The sequence below is a fragment of the Dryobates pubescens genome, chromosome 3, assembly GCF_014839835.1.
Source record: "Dryobates pubescens isolate bDryPub1 chromosome 3, bDryPub1.pri, whole genome shotgun sequence".
Taxonomy (NCBI): Eukaryota; Metazoa; Chordata; class Aves; order Piciformes; family Picidae; genus Dryobates; species Dryobates pubescens.
This window is the reverse complement of record NC_071614.1, coordinates 1,573,991-1,594,710: the sequence shown is the minus strand read 5'-3', so window position 1 is coordinate 1,594,710 and position 20,720 is coordinate 1,573,991. Positions and strand designations below refer to the sequence as shown.

At 48.7% G+C, this 20,720-nt stretch overlaps 1 protein-coding gene across 5 annotated transcripts in view; it reads right to left on the bottom strand.

Annotated features, from left to right (window-relative positions):
* The window catches only part of LOC104303507 (cytochrome P450 7B1), a 93,780-nt gene that overhangs the window by 27,229 nt on the left and 45,831 nt on the right, over positions 1 to 20,720 (bottom strand). The window contains exon 2 of one of the 5 annotated variants that reach the window (XM_054179178.1): positions 12,560 to 12,669. The exons of 3 other annotated variants lie outside the window; for them this stretch is intronic. The gene's annotated coding sequence lies outside the window, so the exon portion shown is untranslated. Of the gene's footprint in view, positions 1 to 5,617; positions 5,733 to 12,559; positions 12,670 to 20,720 lie in introns of those variants that run through there. One more of the 5 variants, XM_054179169.1, reaches the window with a different exon arrangement.

Sequence of the window (20,720 nt, the reverse complement as noted above, 5' to 3'; positions counted from 1 at the left end):
TGTCTAGAAAAATTATACAATTCATTACCATAAGTAATCTCTATTGTGCCCTGTGCTTAACCTTCATCTTTTGCTTTTCTTTCTCTCTCCCCCCCTCCCCGTCCTATAATCTTGCAAATCCACTGCTGAGCTATGATTGGCATCTGGTGGGAAGGCAGAAGCTGCCCTGCACGGCAGCCTCACTCAGCTGACTGCTTCAGACAGCCGTTGGATTGTTTGGCTTGGGAAGACCTCTAGGATCATCCAGCCCTGGAGATATTCAGGGTGAGGCTGGACAGGGCTCTGGGCAACCTGATCTGGCTGAGGATGTTCCTGCTGACTGCAGAGGGGGTTGGACTGGATGACCTTTGGAGGTCCCCTTCCAACCCAAACCATTCTATGATTCTACAATCCAGCCCAACCATCAACCCAGCACCATCATCGCCACTAAACCATGGCCCCAAGTTTCTTGAACACCTCCAGGGATGGTGATTCCACCACCTCCCTGGGCAGCCTCTTCGAATCCCTGACCACACTTACAGCAAAGAAATTTTTCCTCATCTCCAACCTAACCCTCCCCTGGTGCAATATCAGACCATCTCCTCTCATTCTACCACCTGAAATAGGGAGAAGAGACCAATCCCCCCACTCATTTCAACCTTGTTTCAGGGAGTTGTAGAAAGCAATGAGGTCTCCCTTCAGCCTCCTCTTCTCCAGACTGCACAGCCCCCAGGTCCCTCAGCTGCTTCTCCTCACCAGCCCTGTCCTCCAGACCTTTCACAACTTTCATTGTCTCTCTCTGGACACTCTCCATGCCCTTAATATCCTTCTTGGAGTGAGGGTCCCAAAACTGAATGTAGGATGTGAGATGTGGTCCCATCACTGCCCAGTACAGGGGCACAACCACTGCCCTGATCTGACAACTGACCTATGCCCATCAATCCAGCCTGGCCAGATCTCCTTGCAGAGCCTTCCTACCCTCCAGCAGACCAACACTCCCACCCAGCTGAATGCCATCTGCAAACTTACTGAAGGTACACTCAATTCCCTCACACAGATCATTCTCTCCTCGCCAACTTTCACCAAAAGGGAAAAAAACCCAACATAAACCAGGGGGAAAGAACCCACCAGGACTCACAATATCATTTATGGTCATTTTCACCTTCCTTCCATCCATCTGGTTCCAAAGCCAAGCTATGGGTCTGGTTTCCCTGTAGCACCACCGGTCAAACCATCCTGGCCCACAGCCAAGCTGGAACACGCGGTGCTGAGGGGACTTTGAGGCATGAAGCTGGATGGTGCAGAACAAAAGCGATTCTGAAGATGTCAGAGCAGTTTGAGATTATTCACAGGCTCCATCACAATATTTAAGCAACAAGACATGACAGACAGTGTCTTTTCCAAGGGCTTCTGAACGCTCTTAACTGTGAGGAAAAGAATGAGGCCAAAGGCTTCAGTCCCAAGACAGGTAATCCCCAGAAATGTGATGTCTGGAGTGTCTGCTTGGATTATGAGCAAGAGAAGACAGGTAACTCAGGACAGGAGGAAGCCAGGAAGTCTACCCTCCTATGGTGGTTTTCTTTTCACTTTAGCAGCTCTAGTTTGTCTCTGCTCACAGCACTGCATGTTTTCTGTCTGTGGGGACAGAAAAATACCCCCACATTATCTTCCAAATATTAATTTGCTGCTGCTTTTGACAGGCCTTAAATACCCCACCTGGACTGTATGCCTCAGTGACCACCAGCAACTCTGCCTTTTGCAAGCTGAATCCATGTGGTATAAAAAAGCAGCCCCTGCAGAACAAGCCAGAGGAGACTTTTAGCAACATCCAGTGTTCCACCTTCAGATCCTCAGTTTGCATCCCTCCTATGGGGATAAGGACCTGATGCTGCTCCTGCTTGGAGGCTTATGTAGAGTAAATGGATGCATCAGGTCAAATGGATTGAAGCTGGAAGAGGGGAGATTGAGACTGGAGATTAGGGAGAAATTCCTTCCAGTGAGGATGGGGAGACACTGGAACAGGTTGCCCAGGAAGGCTGTGGCTGCCTCCTCCCTAGAGGTGCTCAAGGCCAGGCTGATTGAGGCCTTGAGCAACCTGGGCTGGTGGGAAGGGTCCCTGCCTTGACCAGCCTGAGTGGCAGTGGCACAGCAGTGGTGGTGGGATTGTGAGCTCTAGGTGAGTGGCTGGGCTTGATTCTCTGATTCTGTGTCTTGCCAAATGCAGACATGGATTGACTGAGGGAAGAGCCCTGGGATGGAAAAAGCCTCATGCTGCTGCTGCCTGTATTTTGCCAAGGTAAAGAGATTTCACACTGCAGCACTGACAACCTCCTCTTTCTCTGTTGGATAAGAGAAAGGAAGAAGGCTCAGGAAAACAGCAGAAACACACTTCTGAGCACAGCAAGGAGAGGAGAATTTATCTCCCAAAAAGAGCAGTACAGCAAAGCCAGACTCTGGTGGGAACGTGAGACAAACTGGGAGAACTGCTGATGCAAACAAACCAACCAGGGATTTGTTACAGCCTTTTTTTCCCCCTTTCTCCTTTCCTTCTCTCACAGAAAAATGCAAACCTTTTGGGAAAAGCTCTTCATGTCCAACACTTCTGGGGTTTTAATCAACCTCCCCATATTAACCTTTCTCTGTGAAGGTACACAAGCTTCACATTGCTAAGGTCTCTAACTTGTTTTGTTATCCATTCATCACAGGACCCTCCTCCTTTTCCTCTCTTCCAAGTAATTTCATAGAATCATTTTGCTTGGAAGAGATCTTTCAGATCTTCATCCAAACCAGGAACCCAGCACTGCCAAGTCACCATTAAACCATGGCCCCCAGCACCACACCTACACAGCTCTGAAGCCCCTCCAGGGATGGAGACTCCACCACTGTCCTGCACAGCCTGCTCCAGGGCTTGACAACCCTTTCCACAAAGAAATTGTTCCTAGTATCCAACCTAACCTCCCTTGGTGCAACTTGAGGCTGTTGCCTCTCGTCCTATCACTTGTTCCTTGGGAGAAGGGACAGCCCTAGCTGGCTCCAACCTGCTTTCAGGGAGTTGTAGAGAGTGAGAAGGTCTCCCCTCAGTCTCCTTTTCCCCATTTCCCTCAGCTGCTCCTCACAAGACTCACCTGGGTCTCATCCTCAACTACTCAGCCACCATTCAAACCCATTCCATGGTTCTTCCAAGTGTAGACTTTTGCTGAGCACTTCTGCAACCAAACCTCTCATTCTGGGGGAAATACTGAAGCATCCCAAAACAGTTTTCTTTTTAAAGAGTAAAAAGAAAAAGCAATAATTGGAGATATTTCCCACAAAACAGCTGCTCCTCGATTTTATTTAGCAAATATCAGGATGAAGACAGTTGCTGCCTTCTCAGTGTGCCCACAGCTTTTCCTGGGATGCTGGAAGAAGGAATCAGAAGGATGGTTGTGGCATCTCCTCCCCTGAGCGGATTGTGCATCTCACAGGCAACCCAAATCCTGGCCTCCACCCGAGATGCTCTCATCTCCTTTTCCCTCCCCTGAACTTAAAACTCCACTGAGCCCATAACAGATTTAATATGTATTAATTTAAGAGCCTCAGTGCACTGCCTGAAAACAATGCTTTGCTGCTGGGGAAATAGATTCCTTTAATTGGTCTTAAATATTTATATAAACTCTATTGTGCTGAAGGGCAGAAGGGTTAAGCCTAAATGAAGCTCCTAGCCTTGCACTTGTGTGAAGGGGCAACATCCTTGTGGGGTTTAGGTAACCCCAGTGATCCCAGTTTTAGGCAAATCAAGGCATAGATTTACATTCTGCAGTCACAGAAAGTGGAAAATTATTAAGTGAAGCTCACAAGATGGAACAGCAGCTGGGACACTGCAGGTCTGAACACGTTTTAAATTCCTCTGCTGTGAAGCATGGAGTACACTGAGGGTGGTGAGACCCTGGCCCAGGTTGCCCAGACTGGTGGGAGATGTCCCATCCCTGTTGTTTGGGGCTCTCAGCAGGCTGCTCTAGTTGCAGGTGTCCCTGCAGACTGCAGGGGGGTTGGACTGGACGAGCTTTAAAGCTTTCCTCCAACCTAAAGCTTTCCTTGATTCTGTGATCATAGGGATGATGAAGAGTACATCAAAGCATGGCCAGAGATGCAGTGGCCATGCTGAGATCTGCTCTGAGGGTAAGCAGGAATCCTGAGGATTAGTTTTGTCCAAGGTACAGCTCTGCTTTGGTTAAGATCTGATTCACAGATTCATGGATTCACAGAATGGTTTGAAAGGGACCTTGAAGAGCATCCAGTTCCAAACCCCTGCCATGGGCAGGGACACCTCCCACCAGCCCAGGTTACTCAATGCCTCATCCAGCCTGGCCTTGAAGACCTCCAGGGAAGGGGCATCCACAACCTCCCTGGGCAACCTGTGCCAGTGCCTCCCCAGCCTTGTTGTACAGAATTTCTTCCTAACCTCCAGTCTAAATCTCCTCTCCTCAAGCTTCAACCTGATCCCTCTCATCCCACCACCACAACCCCTTGTAACAAGTCCCTTCCCAGCCTTCCCATAGGTCCCTTGAGTCTTTACAGAAGGAATGCAAGTTCTGCATCACCAACAGCTGTCCCCCTCTTGCTGTCTCATGCACCTTTAGCTTTGCTATTTTTCAATTAGATAAAAATTCTAAGAAAATGAGAAATAAAAGGTTATCAGCAAAAAACCTCAAACCCAGCACTTCACCCTCTCCCAACCTTAATGATTCTCTGCTTCTATCTCAATTGCAAAGCATTTGCACTATTCTGGTCCAATGTAGCCTTCTGTTAATGATACATCTGTCATTTTATTGACACCCCTAAACAGCTTTATTCTCCTTCTCTAATTAAGAGACAAAGCTGATTATGTCAATCTATGAACTGGCATCAGAGTGCTTTTGTTGCAGTGGAAGAAGCAGTGAATTTGACTATTGTCATGCTAAACAACAAAAAACCCCAAACAACAAACCCAACACCTTCTCCCCCCCAACAACCAACCCTTGGGCATTTTAACTGGGAGACAACCCAAGGAAGCACAACACAGAATGGTTAAACTAAAGCAGGTTCTTCCTTTTCATGGGAAGAAAACCAACAAACCAACAGAAAAAAGCCACTGAGAGAGTTGGGGCTGTTCAGTCTGGAGAGGAGAAGGCTCCCAGGAGACCTTATTGTGGCCTTCCACTATCTGAAGGGGGCTACAAGAAAGCTGGGGAGGGACTTTTGAGGGTGTCAGGTAGGGATAGGACTGGGGAGGATGGAGCAAAACTAGAAATGGGGAGATTCAGATTGGCTGTTAGGTGGAAGTTCGTCCCCATGAAGGTGGCGAGAGCCTGGCACAGGTTGCCCAGGGAGGTGGTGGAAGCCTCATCCCTGGAGGTGTTTGCAGCCAGGCTGGATGTGGCTGTGAGCAACCTGCTGCAGTGTGAGGTGTCCCTGCCCATGGCAGGGGGGCTGGAACTGGCTGAGCCTTGAGGTCCCTTCCAGCCCTGACAATTCTATGATTCTATGTCTGCATTCTATAATTAATGAAGATACTGTGTGAAGAAATAAACTCCCAGCAAGAAGAAAAACATCAAGCAATGCTGCTCCATAATGTGCCTGACTCAAATATGTGAGGAGAAATCATCAGATCATAAAATACCTCCAACAAATAAAATGCCAGACTGGGCCATCAATCCTCAAGGAGAAATGGAGCTAGTAAATAATCCAAGGTGCTTTCATGTCTGTCAGGACATGATGTCAGCTCCATCCTGCTGCTCAGAGACACCTCCTCAGTGGGCTCTCCCCTGCAAAGGAGCACAGCTGGAAGTATTCTCCAGCCCTGCCTGATGTGTTTATTGGGAGGGCAGAGAGCATCTACTCCACTTCTCACCACTCCTCCACACCACCACAAATGTTCCTCTGGTTTGTGATCTGACCATGGGGAACTGATATTTTCAAGACAAAGCTGGAGAAAAGGAGGCTGAGGGGAGACCTCATTGCTCTCTACAACTCCCTGAAAGGAGGTTGCAAGTGAGGTGGTGGTTGATCTCCCTAGTCTCAGGTGGTAGAAGGAGGGGAAATGGCCTGAAAATGTGCTAGGGGACAGTTAGGTTGGAATAAAATGTCTTGATCCTGCAGGAATGGTCAGGCATTGGAACAGGCTGTCCAGGGAGTCACCATCCCTGGAGGTGTTCAAGAAAGGTGTGGATGTGGCACTTGGGAACTCAAAAGAAAACAAGAAAGGACAAAAGCCAATCACATCTTTTCCTTCCAGTCTGGAAAACAGAAACCCAATGAAACCAAGAGCTAGACTCAGTGGTGTAAATCCCCAGAGCACCACACTTCAACATTCCAGGGCCAAATGATGCTGGTTGAAAGACACCACCTGGTTCACATCACTGCATTGACAAAACCAGCCAAGCTGGTCCCACAATGTGGCCTCCTGCCAATGTGGAGGACCTACAGCCCAACACAGGGAGATCCCAGGGAAAGAGGAATCTACCCCATCTGCAGAGGCCTCCACAAAATGGCTCTGAAAAGCAGATTACTACACCCAAGCTCTCCCATTGCACCTGGCCACTGTCCAGCCACAGAGCATCCCTTGCCCATGCTGGGATCAGCTCCCACCAGTGTCAGCTGCTGCATCCCTGCCAGCCACAGCAGGAGCAGAGGTCTTGCAGCAGAAGAGGCACCATGGCTGTTTCTCTGCTTTCTCTTCCCTTTCTCTCCCCCAGATCCCCCTCACCCCCCTCCCAACAGCTCCTCTAGCCAGGCTGGAGGACATGGCCAAGGGAGGGACAGCCAAGACTTCGCTATGCCCCAGCAACCCCTCTCTGCTGTTGCAGGGTCACTGGCAACCAGCACGATTTAGAGCAGCCTTCAGGCCATTCCAGCTTACAGTGAGGGGCTCGACTGACTCATTGCTGCTCCAGGACTGTGGGAACATAAAGCTCCCTCCAAGCCATTTGCAGACATCCCTGCTCCTGAGCTGTGCTATTTTATCCTTGCCTGTGACTGCAAAATAGCCCCAAGAGCAAGGGTTGTTTGCACGTCTGGCAGCTGCAGCACTGGGGTGCTTTCCTTTGCCTCTCTGAGCCTTGGTTTGCTCTGTCCTGGCTCTGCAGACAGCTCTGGGAGCAGCCATAGCCTCCTGCTCCATCAGAGAGAGTGATTCTGCTCTGTGGATGCAAGAAGGCATAGATTCAGGGAGTCATAGAAAGGGTTGGGTCAGAAAGGACCTGCAGAGGTCATCCTTCTGCAAAGGCTCAAGTTTGTAACCAAAGCTGAGCTGTACTTAGGGCAAACCTGCTCCTCAGTACTCCTGCTCACCCTCACAGCAGATCTCAGCACGGCCAGTGCACCCTTTGGCCATGCTTTGAGGTACTTTTCATCATCCTTATCACAGAATCACCAAATGGAAAGCTCATCCAGTCCAACCTCCCTGCAGTCAGCAGGGACATCAGCAACTAGAGCAGGGTGCTCAGAGCCCAAAACAACCTGACCTGGAATGGTTCCAGGGACAGAGCACCTACCACCAATGTGCACAACCTAGGCCAAGGCCTCACCATGTTCAGTGTAAAGGTTTCTTCCTTCTATCCAGTGTAAATCTCCCTCTCTTGGTTTCAAACCATTCCCCCTTGGAGCCTGCTGTCTGCAGAGAGGACAAGCGATGCCCTCCCGGTTCACACCTGTGCTGTGCCCAGCAGGGATCACTGTGCTTCAGCATCTTCATTATTAAAGGGCTCAAACACTACCAACAGGCTAAACTGAAGTGAGATCAACTGCTTCCCTTCCACTGCTTATCACCTTGCCTTCAAATGTTCCTCTGGAGGGACTTTGGTTTGAATTTCTGCATCAATAATCTGTTTTGTTAGTGCACAGAGCAAGATCAAACTCCATTGATTCTTCTCATTTCTGCAGCTTCCATGCACTTAGTAAATACCTCCCAGCACTTCATTTCTACCTCCTGTATTCCCTTCCTTTCTAGATTTGCTGTTTTAATTTGATGCTCTTGATTGCATATTTCTCATGCCTCCCCCACTTTATCCCTTCCCTAACACCTTTATTAAACCCATTTTTTGTTAGGAAAAAGGACTCCCATTTTTTACTCTTATTGCTCCTTCTCCATCTCTCTCCAGGTTTTACATTCCACTAGGCAGACAGCTTTAATTTGACTTTGCTGCTTTCCTCCCTTTATATTTCTCTCCCATTTTATTCTCTCTTTCATTTTTTCCCTCTTCTGTGATATCCTTTTACCCTGCCCAACCAACGTGTCCCTTTTCCACGCTGCTTTTATTCCCTCTGCCTCTCCTTGTGCCTTCTCTTTGTTGCTCGGCACTGACAGTGCTGTTCCCTGGTCCCTCTGAGTGACAGTGACAGCATTTTGAGTGGTAGCTGGCAGCTTTAGGGACAAGAGGGATCTGTCTGAAGAGATTTTTTTTTTCTTATTTGGTTTTATTTTTCATTCTGCCTGCAAAAGCAGACCTCTGGAATCCTGGAGCACCAGGGGGCATTGTTTCATTTGGAAAATAACAATTGTCCTGATAGCTATTAGCTTCCCAACCAGCCCCCTGCAATCCCAAGCCCAGCCAAAGGGGAAAATGGTATCCAAGTGGAGCTCTTCTGTCAAACAGCCACCACAGTGGGTCATGGGTCAAACATTTGAGTGCTTGAAGATGGGTGCTGCTCTGGAAAGCTGCTCCACTGTGTCCTGCTGGGAGCCAGCCCAGCCCTACTTCTGCTCAGGGCTGTCCCTCCCCAGCTCAGCCTCTGCTCACTGAGGCACTCTATGACGTTCAGGGCAGCTTTGCTCAGCCAGGGGCTGCTGCTAGCAGGCAGAAGCTGATGGGGACAGCTCCTGCCAAGGGCTGGGCTGCACAAAGCCTCTGCCTCAGACTTGCTCCTGGGCACACCAAGGGCACTGCCACAGCTTGTGCCACACCTTGGGGGGCAGCAAGGCAGAGGTGGCAGCTGTGGGGAGGAGCAGTTTGGTTCAGTTTTGTTTTCATGTGATTTGGTTAAAAACACAAATGTGGTTTAGTGGAGTGCTCCAGTCCCACACACATCCCCCCATCATCAACATAGCCTCCACTGGATTCTCTCCAGTAGTTCCCTGTCTCTCTTGAACTGGAAAGGCCAGAACTGGATGCAATACTCCAGAGGTGGCCTCATCAGGGCAGAGTAGAGGGACACAAGAACCTCCCTTGACATGCTGGCCCCAATCTTCTTAAGGTACTCTTTTAGGATCTATAGCAAGAGACCTTGTGAGGATCCACTGATGAACACAGCTCTGCACCTTCCAGCTCTGCTCTGAAATCCCAACCTCAGCAGCTCCACAGCTCTCTGACATCTGCCATTTGCCAGGCTGCAAGGATGAAGAGAATCTTCATGTTCATTGCAGTTTAATGTCTGGCTTAATACTGTCCCTAGGCACCAACTTCCCACCGAGGAGGTTAGATTATTGCAATATCCTCCTAATTAATGGCATTATCAATTTCCTTACTTTTTAAAACATTTGCTTTTGGTTAGAGAAGATTATTGCATTGTTTCTGAAAGTGTCTTTACAATTAATTATCTTTCACTGCAGCAAGCAACTCAGAAATGGGCATTAATCAGCTAAGACTTCCTCAGATTGCTGGGATTATCTCAGTTTTAATTACAGGTGGCACAAATGGTTCTGAGCCTGCTTGTTTGTACAAGAAATGTGGCAGAATAATCACAGAACTGTAGGGGTTGGAAGGCACCTCTTAAGTCCAAGCCCCAGAATGCTCACAGCCCCTGTAAAGTGCTGGCTTGGACAGCACTCAGTCCACTTTCTTGTTTGCATATCCTGGCCTGCCTTGGAAAGGCTTCCTCAGCCTTCAGTGTCACCTGCAGGAGGTTTCACCACAGCAAACAAGCATCAGCCAACAGCTCAGCTCTGCCTTGCAGCCAGGGATGGCTTCCCAGGGGCTTTAAACCAGTTGTGCTCCCAGTCAAGACAGAGCAAGCATCTCCTTTCAAAGACATCACTGACACACTCAAGGACCAGGTTCTTAACTAGAAGACCCTCTTGACTCAAAAATGGAGCTGATAATCCCACAGTGTCCAGTTCTGGGACCTCCAGCTCAAGAGAGACAGGGAATTGCTGGAGAGAGTCCAGGGGAAGTCATGAAGATGCTGAGGGGCCTGGAGCATCTCTGTGAGGAGCAAAGGCTGAGTGCCCTGGGGATGAGAGCCTGGAGAAGAGCAGCCCCAGAGGGGAGCTGAGCAATGCTCAGCAAGAGCTAAAGGGTGGGGGGCAAAAGAACAACGCCAGACTCTTGTCAGTGACAGGACAAGGGGCAAGGAGAACAAACTGGAACCCAGAAGGTTCCATCTGAAGATGAGGAGAAACTTGATTGGTGTGAGGGTGCTGGAGCCCTGGAGCAGGCTGCCCAGAGAGGTTGGGAAGTCTCCTTCTCTATAGAGATTCTAAACCCACCTGGCCATTGTGATTCTGGGCAAGCTGCTGCAGGTGCCCCAGTTCTGGATGATCTCCAGAAGTCCCTACCCTACCATCTTGGGATTCTGTAGAAACTACAAGTTTGAAATATTAACCAAATAAGTAGCAAAAGGAAACATCAGGACACCAAGTAAGAGGCAGGAGAGCAGAGCAGATGTGGGATCCTGCAACCAATCCATTTCCACACCGCTTTGTCCTGATAAAAAGCAAGGTTCTGGGCAGAGCTATTCTGAAGTAATCTCTCCTGAGCAGTTCAGACAGCATTCAGGGTGCTAGCTGGAATTGAAATTCAAAGCCTACATCTCCTTCACAGTTACTATGGAAGCGCCTACCCTCTGTGTATTTCAGATCTACAGTCTCCAGCTTGGCCTTCTTTGCATAGGAGATTGGCACAGGATGTCACCACTTCTCCCTGAGAATAGCTCTGAAGGTTGACCTTTCCCCTCTTCCATGCAACTAGAAATCTCACCCAGTGTCCATCTCCTCCTGCCCACAAAACCAAGATGGTTTGAGGGGCAGGATGGGCAGGGTTCAGTGAGGATGAAGTGCACCTCACAGGTGTGGTGTTTTGGTGGGCAAAGAGGTCCCAGCTGCCCTTTGGCTTTCTTTACAACCTCTAATAGGAATGCACAAAACCACCTGCATGCCACTGCCCCACGGCCCTCAGCACCACATCAGTGTGGTTTTGAACATTTCCAGGGCTTCACCACTCTCTCAGTGCATCAATGGTTCCTCATGTCCAGCCTCAACGTTCCCTGCAACTTGAGGCTGTTTCCTCTCATGATATGGAAGAAGAAACTGACCCCCACCTGGCTTCAACCTCCTCTCAGAGAGTTGTAGACAGCAATGAGCTTTCCCAGCCAGGATGCTGGTGGCTTTCTTGGCCACCTGGGCACACACTGGCTCATGTCTGTCTGGCTGTCAGCCATCACTCCCAGGTCCCTTTCTACTGGGCAGTTTCCAGCCACTCTGCCCCAAGTCTGGAGCCTTCATGGGGTTGTGCCCCACGTGCAGGACCTGACTCTTGGCCCTGTTGAACCTAAGGAAGTGTCAGCATTTTGTGATAATTTCATGTACTTTACAGATTGCTTTATGCATCCTTCCCTGCTTTATACATCTTCAAAGTGAGGAGGGGACCAGAAGACTTCACACAACATCACCTAAGGTCTTTTCCATCATGGTCCAAACTAGTCTTAGAGTAGAACAACAAAATTGTTTTGGTTGGAAAACCCTCTAAGATCATCCAATCCAACCATCAACCCAATGCCATCACAGCCACTAAACCCTGTCCCCAAGTGCCATGGCCACAGGTTTCTTGAGCACCTCCAGGGATGGGGACTCCACCACCTCCCTGGGCAGCCTGTTCCAATCTCTGACCACTCTGGCAGCAAAGAAATTTTTTCCTCATGCCCAACCTAACCCTCCCCTAGCACAATTTCAGGCTATTTCCTCTTGTTCTCTCCCCTGATACCTGTCTAGAATAAAGCAAGAAGCTCTGCACTGTTTCAAGATGACAGATCTCAAAGCTAACTCAAAGTTAGTGAAGGAAGAAGGGAAGCAATGATAGTCCTATTTTTTCCCCCATGAGCTCTATATTTTTCCCCCCACATGAGACATATCTAAAGTCAGAGGTGCACATCCAAACCTGCATGAAGAAGGTCACTCTTTGCAGGACCCACAGGACAAGAATCCTGGAGGGTTATCTAACAAGCTGCTCAGAGGAGAGCAGAGCTAAATGTGCCTGCTCTGCTCACTCCCCAAACTTGGGTTTTTAAACTGCTGACCCAGCTCAGCTGGGCCAGACCTGCTTAGTGTAGCCATTTTCACATTGCCACTGAACAGATCAGCTCTGACAATATATTTTTTCCCATCTCCACAGCAACCAGTGCTCCATAACTCCCTCGAACTCAGCCGAGCCAAAATCACTGCACCCCGCAGCCGGCAGCGCGGCCGGAGCCCCGCGTCCCAAACCGCGCCGAGAGAACGCTCCGGCGGGCCCAGGCTCCCTGGGATTTTTATCTTAACACATCAAGGGTGATGGAAGCTTCTTTTTGCTGTCAAAGTGATCAAAGAGAGCTTGAGAAGGAATCTATAAACAGATGCTGCCCAGTGACAAACCTTAAAGAACAAGGCTGTGGGGCCAGATGTTTGAGTGACCTTCGGAGTGCAGAACATGTTGGCGTGGTGTTGATTTAGATAGCTGTTGGCAGGGGCTTTCGATCCAGCAGCTGAAAAAAAGAGAGCTAAATTATGGAAATAGAGGAGCCTTTCATTTTAGGTTTTTTTTGCTTCCCCCCCCTCCACCTCTCCATCTTTCCCCTAAGTACTAAAAAACGAAACTACTGGTCAGTAAAGGCTGATGGCTGTCAAAGAAGTTGAATTCACCACACAACCCTGCCAGTAGGTATCACATCAAAAGGGAGTGAGCTGAATGAACAAGAACATCTTCAGGCTGTGCCATTTTGCATCCCCCTCAACTTTCAACAGCTGTTTCTTGAGCGAATGCAGATGCAAAATAATTATAGGAAATGGGGTTTTGGTAAATGGTTTTTTGTTTGCAATATCCTACAGAATCTAAAGATGCTGATTGGCTCAGTGAGCACCCAGGGGTGATGGGGGATGAGACCCTGGCAGGGGAGGATTTGGGAAGGGGAATAGGATGGTTATTCCAGAATAATTTAAGGGACTGCCCTCAATCATTTCTACAGCCAGGGAAGGATTTGGGCAGTGGAATACAGGCTGGAATGGCTAGGCAGCAACAAAACTAAAGTGCAGGTGAATACCCTGAATTATTTCTACAGCCAGGGAACTAGCTGGGAAGCAGAATGGCTAATCAATAATAATTTGAGTGACCGTCCTAAATGCTATTCCTACAGCCAGGGAAGGAATTGGGAAGGGGAATAGGGAATGGAATGGCTATTCCATAACAATGTGACCATCCCAAATTACTGCTACAGCCAGGGAACTATTTGGGAAGGGGAATAGGGAATGGATTGGCTATTTGACAATAACATAACCGACTATCCTAAATTACTTCTACAGCCAGGGAAGGATTTGGGAAGGGGAATGGCTAATCAATAAAAATGTATGTGAGTATCCTAGGTGTTATTCCTACAGCCAGGCAGGGATTTGGGAAATGGAATAGGAAATAGAATGGCTAATCAATAACATTTTCAGTGACTACCCTAAATCATTTCTACAGCCAGAGAAGGATTTGGGAAGCAGAATAGGGAATGGAATGGCTAATCAATACAAATTTAGGTGAGTATCTTAAGTGTTATTCCTACAGCCAGGGAAGGGATTTGGGAAGTGGAATAGAATGGCTAATCAATACAAATTTAGGTGAGTATCCTAAGTGTTATTCCTACAGCCAAGGAAGGGATTTGGGAAGTGGAATAGGAAATAGAATGGCTAAACAACAATATTTTCAGTGACTATCCCAAATTATTTCTACAGCTAGGGAATGATTTAAGAAGTGGAATAGGCAATGGATGGCTAATCAATAATAATTCAGGTGACTATCATAGAGGATTTCTCCACCCTACTGTAGAAATCCAGTGGCATTCCAAACCCAAAAACCCAAGCAGGGATCATCACTCAGGCACATATTGCTTGTGTCAAATGCTGGAAGACCCTAGAAATCCCTTCCACACGCAGTGGCAGTCACAAATACTAGCTGAGACCCACTTTGCCAGCTCTCCATCTCCACAAATCCTCCCATTTTTAAACCAGGCTGAAGAAATCGGTGATGAATTCCAAAACACCAGCAAAAAAAACCCCAAAACCAACAAACCAAAAACCAACCCAGAAAGTTCTCAATCCAAACCCAAAATACTCCCAGCAGGACCCCAACGGCCGAGCCACAGCAGGCAAGGAGAACAAATGGAGAGAGCAGGGAGGGGAGAGGGGGAAGGGGGAAAAAAAAGAAGTCTTGCTTTGTAACATTAAATGTGATTGAAGAGTCTCCAGTTCTCCTGACGCTTTTGGACGTTTTGTCACTTTACCTGGAGAAATATACTCTGCTTATTCGGAATTGCTGCTGATGTCCAGCACTTGTCAAAACCACTATCTGTCAAGCACTTCACAAAGTGTTGCAAAATGACAGATCAGGATGTCTGAATAGATGGAGCCCCAGGAAAAACAGAACAGATAGAAAATTCATGACTCTAAACTACATCAAAGCGACTTCTGTCAACATCATGTCAAAAGCAAGAAGAAGAAGGGGAAAAAAAACCCCAACCAAACCCACCAACAAAAACAAACCAACCAACAAACCCAGAACTGTTCATTTCAGAAGGGTTTGGGTGGTTGGTTGGTTGGTGTGGGGTTTTTTTTTTCCCCCCTCTTTCATTATATAAACACTTTCCTCACGTATGAGCTAAGTGTAAGGAAAAATTAACTTGGTGTGCGGTACGAGCGTTGGAATGTGCCAAAAATACTCTTGAAATAATCCAGGAATAAGAGGGGGGGAGGGAGGGAAGAACAAAAAAAACCCCAACAACAATTAAAAAAATCCCCAACCAAAAAAACTTCCAACAGTAGCTACTGTCTGGCAGTTAAAACCAATGACATCCAAAAAGAAATGCATGAAGAAATCTATCAGCTTAAAAATAGGACGAACCATCTGGCTGCGGAGGGCTCGGAGCGCTCCGCCGCGCGCCGGCGCTGGGCGGCTTCGCAGGATCCCTGCAACTGGATCGCTTCTGTGCTGTCCTCTCCAGTTGCTTCTGAGAGGCTCTGCTTAAGGTCTTGCCCTGTGCATGAGCCCAGCCCACAGTTCTGCTGTGGGCAGCAGATTTGGGAACAGGGAGGAATTGCTCCAGTTGAAAATAAAAGGCAAAAGGAAGGTGGTCAGGGTCCTGCTCTGGAGACTTTTGAGCCTGGTCTGGCTGTGCCACCTGTAGTGGATTCTATGGTCCTGCTCTGGCAAGAGGGTTAGACTTGATGATAACTACAGGATCCTTGAGGTCCCTTCCAACCCTAACAATTCTATGGAAAAACACCAAAACTCCAGAGGTCCCTTCCAACCTTCCCTGTGACAGGGATTTACAAGGATGCTAAAGAGACTGGAACACTGCCTGATGAGGAAAGGCTGAGAGCCCTGGGGCTGTTCAGTCTGGAGAGGAGAAGGCTGAGAGGGGATCTGATCAATACATATAAATATATGAGGGCTGGAGGTCAGAAAGGAAGGGACAGGGACAGCCTCTGCTCACTTGTGCCCTGGGATAGGACGAGGGGCAATGGATGGAAACTACAGCACAGGAAGTTCCACCTCAACATGAAGAGCTACTGCTTTACTGTAATGGTCAGGGAGCACTGGAACAGACTCCCCAGAGAGGTTGTGGAGTCTCCTTCTCTGGAAACTTTCAAGACCTGCCTGGATGTGTTCCTGTGTGACCTGCGCTGGATTCTATGGTCTTGCTCTGGTAGGGTGTTTGGACTTGAAGATCTCCAGAGGTCCCTTCCAACCCATAACATGCTGTGACCTGAAGCATCACCACTGCCACTGGACCTTCCATTAGAGGTAGAGCTTTTTAGTAGTTCCTCAAAGGAGATGGAGAAGAAGTGGGCTGTGATGTGTGACCATAAGCATCCAAATACCATACAAGCACATTCTGAGGGAGAACCACAGCTTGGAACCCTATGACTAGTGCAGATCAAGAAACATTTTCTCTCACTGAGGCACTGTATGAAGTTCAGGGCAGCTCTGCTCAGCCAGGGGCTGCTGCTAGCAGGCAGAAGCTGATGGGGACAGCTCCTGCCAAGGGCTGGGCTGCACAAAGCCTCTGCCTCAGACTTGCTCCTGGGCACACCAAGGGCACTGCCACAGCTTGTGCCACACCTTGTGGGGCAGCAAGGCAGAAGGTGGCAGCTGTGGGGAGGAGCAGCCAGGACAGGAGACCCTCAACTGTAGTAAATTGGGGGTTGATCTCTTCTCCCTGGTATCAGGTGAGAGAAGCAGAGGAAATGGCCTCAAATTGCACCAAGGGAGGTTTAGGTTGGGCTATTAGGAAGAATGAATTTCTTTGCTGCGAGAGTGGCCAGGAATTGGCACAGGCTGCCCAGGGAGGTGGTGGAGTCCCCATAGAATAAACCAGGTTGGAAGAGACCTTCATGATCATCGTGTCCAACCTATCATCCAACACCACCTAATCAACTATCACTGGGAGGTGTTCAAGCAGTCTGTGGCCATGGCACCTGGGGACAGGGTTTGATGGCCACGGTGGGGTACTTGATCTTAGAGGCCTTTTCTAAGTGCAGCAGCTCCCTGCTTCTGTGCTGAACGTGTGCATGTGGCTGGGAATTGGCATCTATTAGCACTGGAGAGGGGTGGCAGGCAGGTGGGCTTTGCATGCCTCTCCATAGATCTTGCTTCCTACTTACAAAAAGCTGTTTATTACCTGTAAGTGTCCGGAGGTGTGTGCTCCCCAGCAGCAGCAGCAATTGGTAATAAGCCTCCTTTGCTCATTTCCATTGATAGCCAGGCATTAGTGAAGATATATGCATTTCATTTCATGGTTCAGGAAGAACAAAGTATATGTATGTGTGCTAGCAGTGGGTGGTTAATGAAATGGTCTGACAAACATAAGCTAATACATAATCATACCAGAATGTGGACTGGAACACCTGTTCCTGCTTCACAGGCTTACAGCTCCTAAAGAAAAAGTTACTATTTGCAAGGACTGCAATCAGCACTATTTAGACATCAATATGCTCTGAGGAAATTTTAGGCTTTTTTAGTTTTGCTTCCCCCCCTCCCCTTTTTTTTTTTCCCCTCCCCTGCAAACACTGAAGGGGGGGATTTTAATGATATCAAATCTCTTTTGCTGGTGTCCTAAGAGTAATGAAAACTTCACACATGCATGAAGCTCCAGTAATTATTTTAAACTGCCTTCTGTTGTCCCCCTGAGGAACACGGTGGTATTTGTTTGATGCAGTTTAATTAGTGTCAGGGTAATTAATGCTATGCTATCTACATGAGATCAAAACCCTTTCTTTGTAACACTCTGGTAACTAAGAACTAAGGAAGGGAAGTGGCTTGAAAATGCAGAAAGCTTGGCTGGCAAGCTTCAGGAACGAACCAAACTGCTCAAACCTGCGTTTCTAACCCCAAAATGTCCAGCCAGGTTGGCACCTTCCAGGGGGAGGCTGGGATTATACCACAGGGTAAGAGAGAAGAGAGCCACTGCCTGCCATGGAAGGGAAATGCTTTTTCTATGGATGTAATCAAATTAAGTGAAACATCCACAGACACCGTGCACCTTGTAAGGAGTTTAAATCCTCTAATAATGCAATGATTTCCTTTTGCACAAGAGGACCACCAGAGTCCTTTCTAAGCAGCATGTGGTGCTACCATGTGCTGGGAGATTCTCCTAAATAAAAGCATCCTTGGAGTTTAATGAATGAATGGGATCCTGCTTTAATGCCTGAATACAATTTGCATTTAATTGAACGTGCAGTCTCCACTTCAAAATAGTGCCCTCTGCTCCAAGGAGCCAGGAGGGACCAGGGAGCAGGAGCTGGGAGCACACAGAGCAAGTCCAGGCACACTCCCCCCCACCCAAATCCTTGGGGAGGGCTGTGGTGCAGGGGGGGAATCTGACCACACATGGACCTGGGCTGAGGCTGCCCTTAAGGAAGGAGCCACTGGTATCTACTGGGGGAGCTGCTGGAGCCCAGAGGTTGGCCTGGGTTTCCTGCTCTAACAAAGCTTCAGCAGCAAACAGGGAGGAGGGAGAGAAGCAAAAAAGGAAGGGAAGAAGGAAGGGGGGGAGGAAATAGGGGAGAAAACAGTGAGGGGATGAGAGAAGGAGGGGAAAAAGAGGAGAGAAGGGGTAAAGAAGGGAAGGGGGGAATGAGGAGAAAGGAGGAAAAGAAGAGAGAAAAAAAGAGAAAGGAAGGGAAAAAAAAGGAGGGAGAAAGGGAAAAGAGTTAAAAATAAGGGGGGAGGGGAAGAAAAAGAAAGGGAAAAACTTGTGATTCTTTGCTTTGTAACCCAAGAAATCCTGGGCTTGCCACAGTGCCTTTGACACTGCTACTTTGAAGAGAGCTAACACTTTCAGTTTAGAGCCACCGCAGAGCCTGGCTCGGCTATTTTACGCAATAACGCAGAGCCTCTGAGAGGCTTCCAGCCGAAAAGGAAACCCTGATGGGAAGGCAGAGCGGCTTGGTCTGTGGCTGCATGTCCTGAGGGTGCAAACACGACGAGCCCTGCTCTGAAAGAGTAACTCTTCAGCCCAAAGGCCCAAGCAGCAGCCTGTGCTATTCAACCCAGGTTTCTCTCCACCAGCACGGAGTCCTACAGCTCATGCTGGTGGCACTAAAAAAGCTCCAGGGAGTTCTGCAAAACGCTGCTCTGGAGGTCACCGACGAGCAACCATCAGCTTACCAGCACAAAAGCCTACAACAGGCTCTGAGGGGCTCTGCTAAACTGCTCTTGAGATCACCCGTGAACAGCCACCCAGTGAAAAATGGCATGCTCCATCCCTCCTGCAGTTGTGTTGATTAGTTGAGAGGCTAAAACCCAAGCAGCACCACGATAGGGAGCAAATCACCCTGACTGCTGAGCAGCTCCCCAGGAGCCAGCAGTGCCCTCCTGCAGCCCAGCAGGCAGCTGTGCGCTGGGCTGCAGCCAGAGGAGTGTGGGCAGCAGGGCAGGAGAGGGGATTCTACGCCTGGGCTCTGCTCAGACCTCACCTCCAATCCTGCCTCCAGTTCTGGTGTCCCCAGCAGGAGAAGGACACAGAGCTGCTGGATGAGTCCAGAGGAGGCCACAAAGATGTTCCAAGGGCTGGAGCAGCTCTGCTGTGAGCACAGGCTCTGCCTGGAGAGAAGACTCTAGGGGGACCTTAGAGATGCTTTCCAATAGCTGAAGGGATCCTGCAGGAAGGCTGCAGGGGGACTTCTCATGAGGGTGCCTAGAGACAGAACTAGGGGGAATGGTTTGAAGCTGAGGGAGAGCAGGGTTAGACTGGAGCTGAGGAAGAAGTTCTTCAGTAGGAGGGTGGTGAGACACTGGAACAGGTTGCCCAGAGAAGCTGTGGATGCCTCCCCCGGGAGCGTTCAAGGCCGGGTTAGATGAGTCCTTGAGCAACCAAGTCTAGCTGGGAGGTGTCCCTGCCCACGGCGGGGAGGTTGGAGCAGATGATCTCCGAGGTCCCTCCCAACCTGAGCCGTTCTGTGAGCTCACCTGGCGAAGTTCGCCGAGTGTGAAAGAACGATGAAGAAAGGACACCCACCCAAGTGACCTTGACTGACAAGCGCTCTCCATCGCCGGCAGGAGCGGCGGCGCCGGGGCTGATAAGTGCTCATCGGCGCGGGCAGTAATTACCTCTCTGTCAGCGGCGCCGGGGCCGCGCCGAGCAGCCTCAGTGAAACATCCATAACGTGCAGCAATAACACCGGGCATGCAGAACCTCCGAGGCATTATCATCATCATTCTCGGGGCTCAGGTTTATGTGGCTGCCACCACTGAGTAAATGCCTCCCGGCCATGATAATTTCATTCTAATCTCTGTTCCATATTATAATTTTCATAGCTAAAAGATACTGAGGAGCAATACGTTTCAATCAAGGGCTAAATAGAACACAACCTGTAACTGAGGGTTGGGGGGGGTGGGGTTCTTTTTAATACACCTAGAGATTGATATTTTATTCCCCTCCCCCCTCCTTCAAGAAAGGAAGAAAGAAAAAAAAATTATATATATAAAAAAATCAAATCAGCCAATTTATGAATAGACTGAAATAAGCTGTACATTTATGGATGACAAACTCTGTCTGGAGCAATGTCACCATGTCTGGAGACAGGGCTTTACAGATCTCCTGCAAGGGATGCCAGCTTTCTCTGTCAGAGCTCACAAAAGAATTCAACCCCCTTGGAAGAAGAAGAAAGGTTTTTCCCTGCCCCTCTCCTGGTGTGTTATCAAATGAGGTTAACCACTGAGGGAACAAAAGAAGGCCCCCACTGGTTCAAAGCTAAGAAGGAAAACAAAGGTTTCAGACACTGTATTTTGGTTTCTTGAATGGTGGTTGCTGGGTGGTATCTTCTTGTTCTGGTTTATCAGGCAACCTTCACAGCTAGAACACAGTACCACAGTATAACTAAGGTTGGAAGAGACCCTAAGGATCATCGAGTCCAACCTGTCTCCACAGACCTCATGACTAGACCATGGCACCAAGTGCCACGTCCAATCTCCTCTTGAACACCAGGGTGAAGGATTCTCACCAATATGGATTTAAACATGGGTATTTGGGATTCGTTTTGGGACTCTATGAAGAGG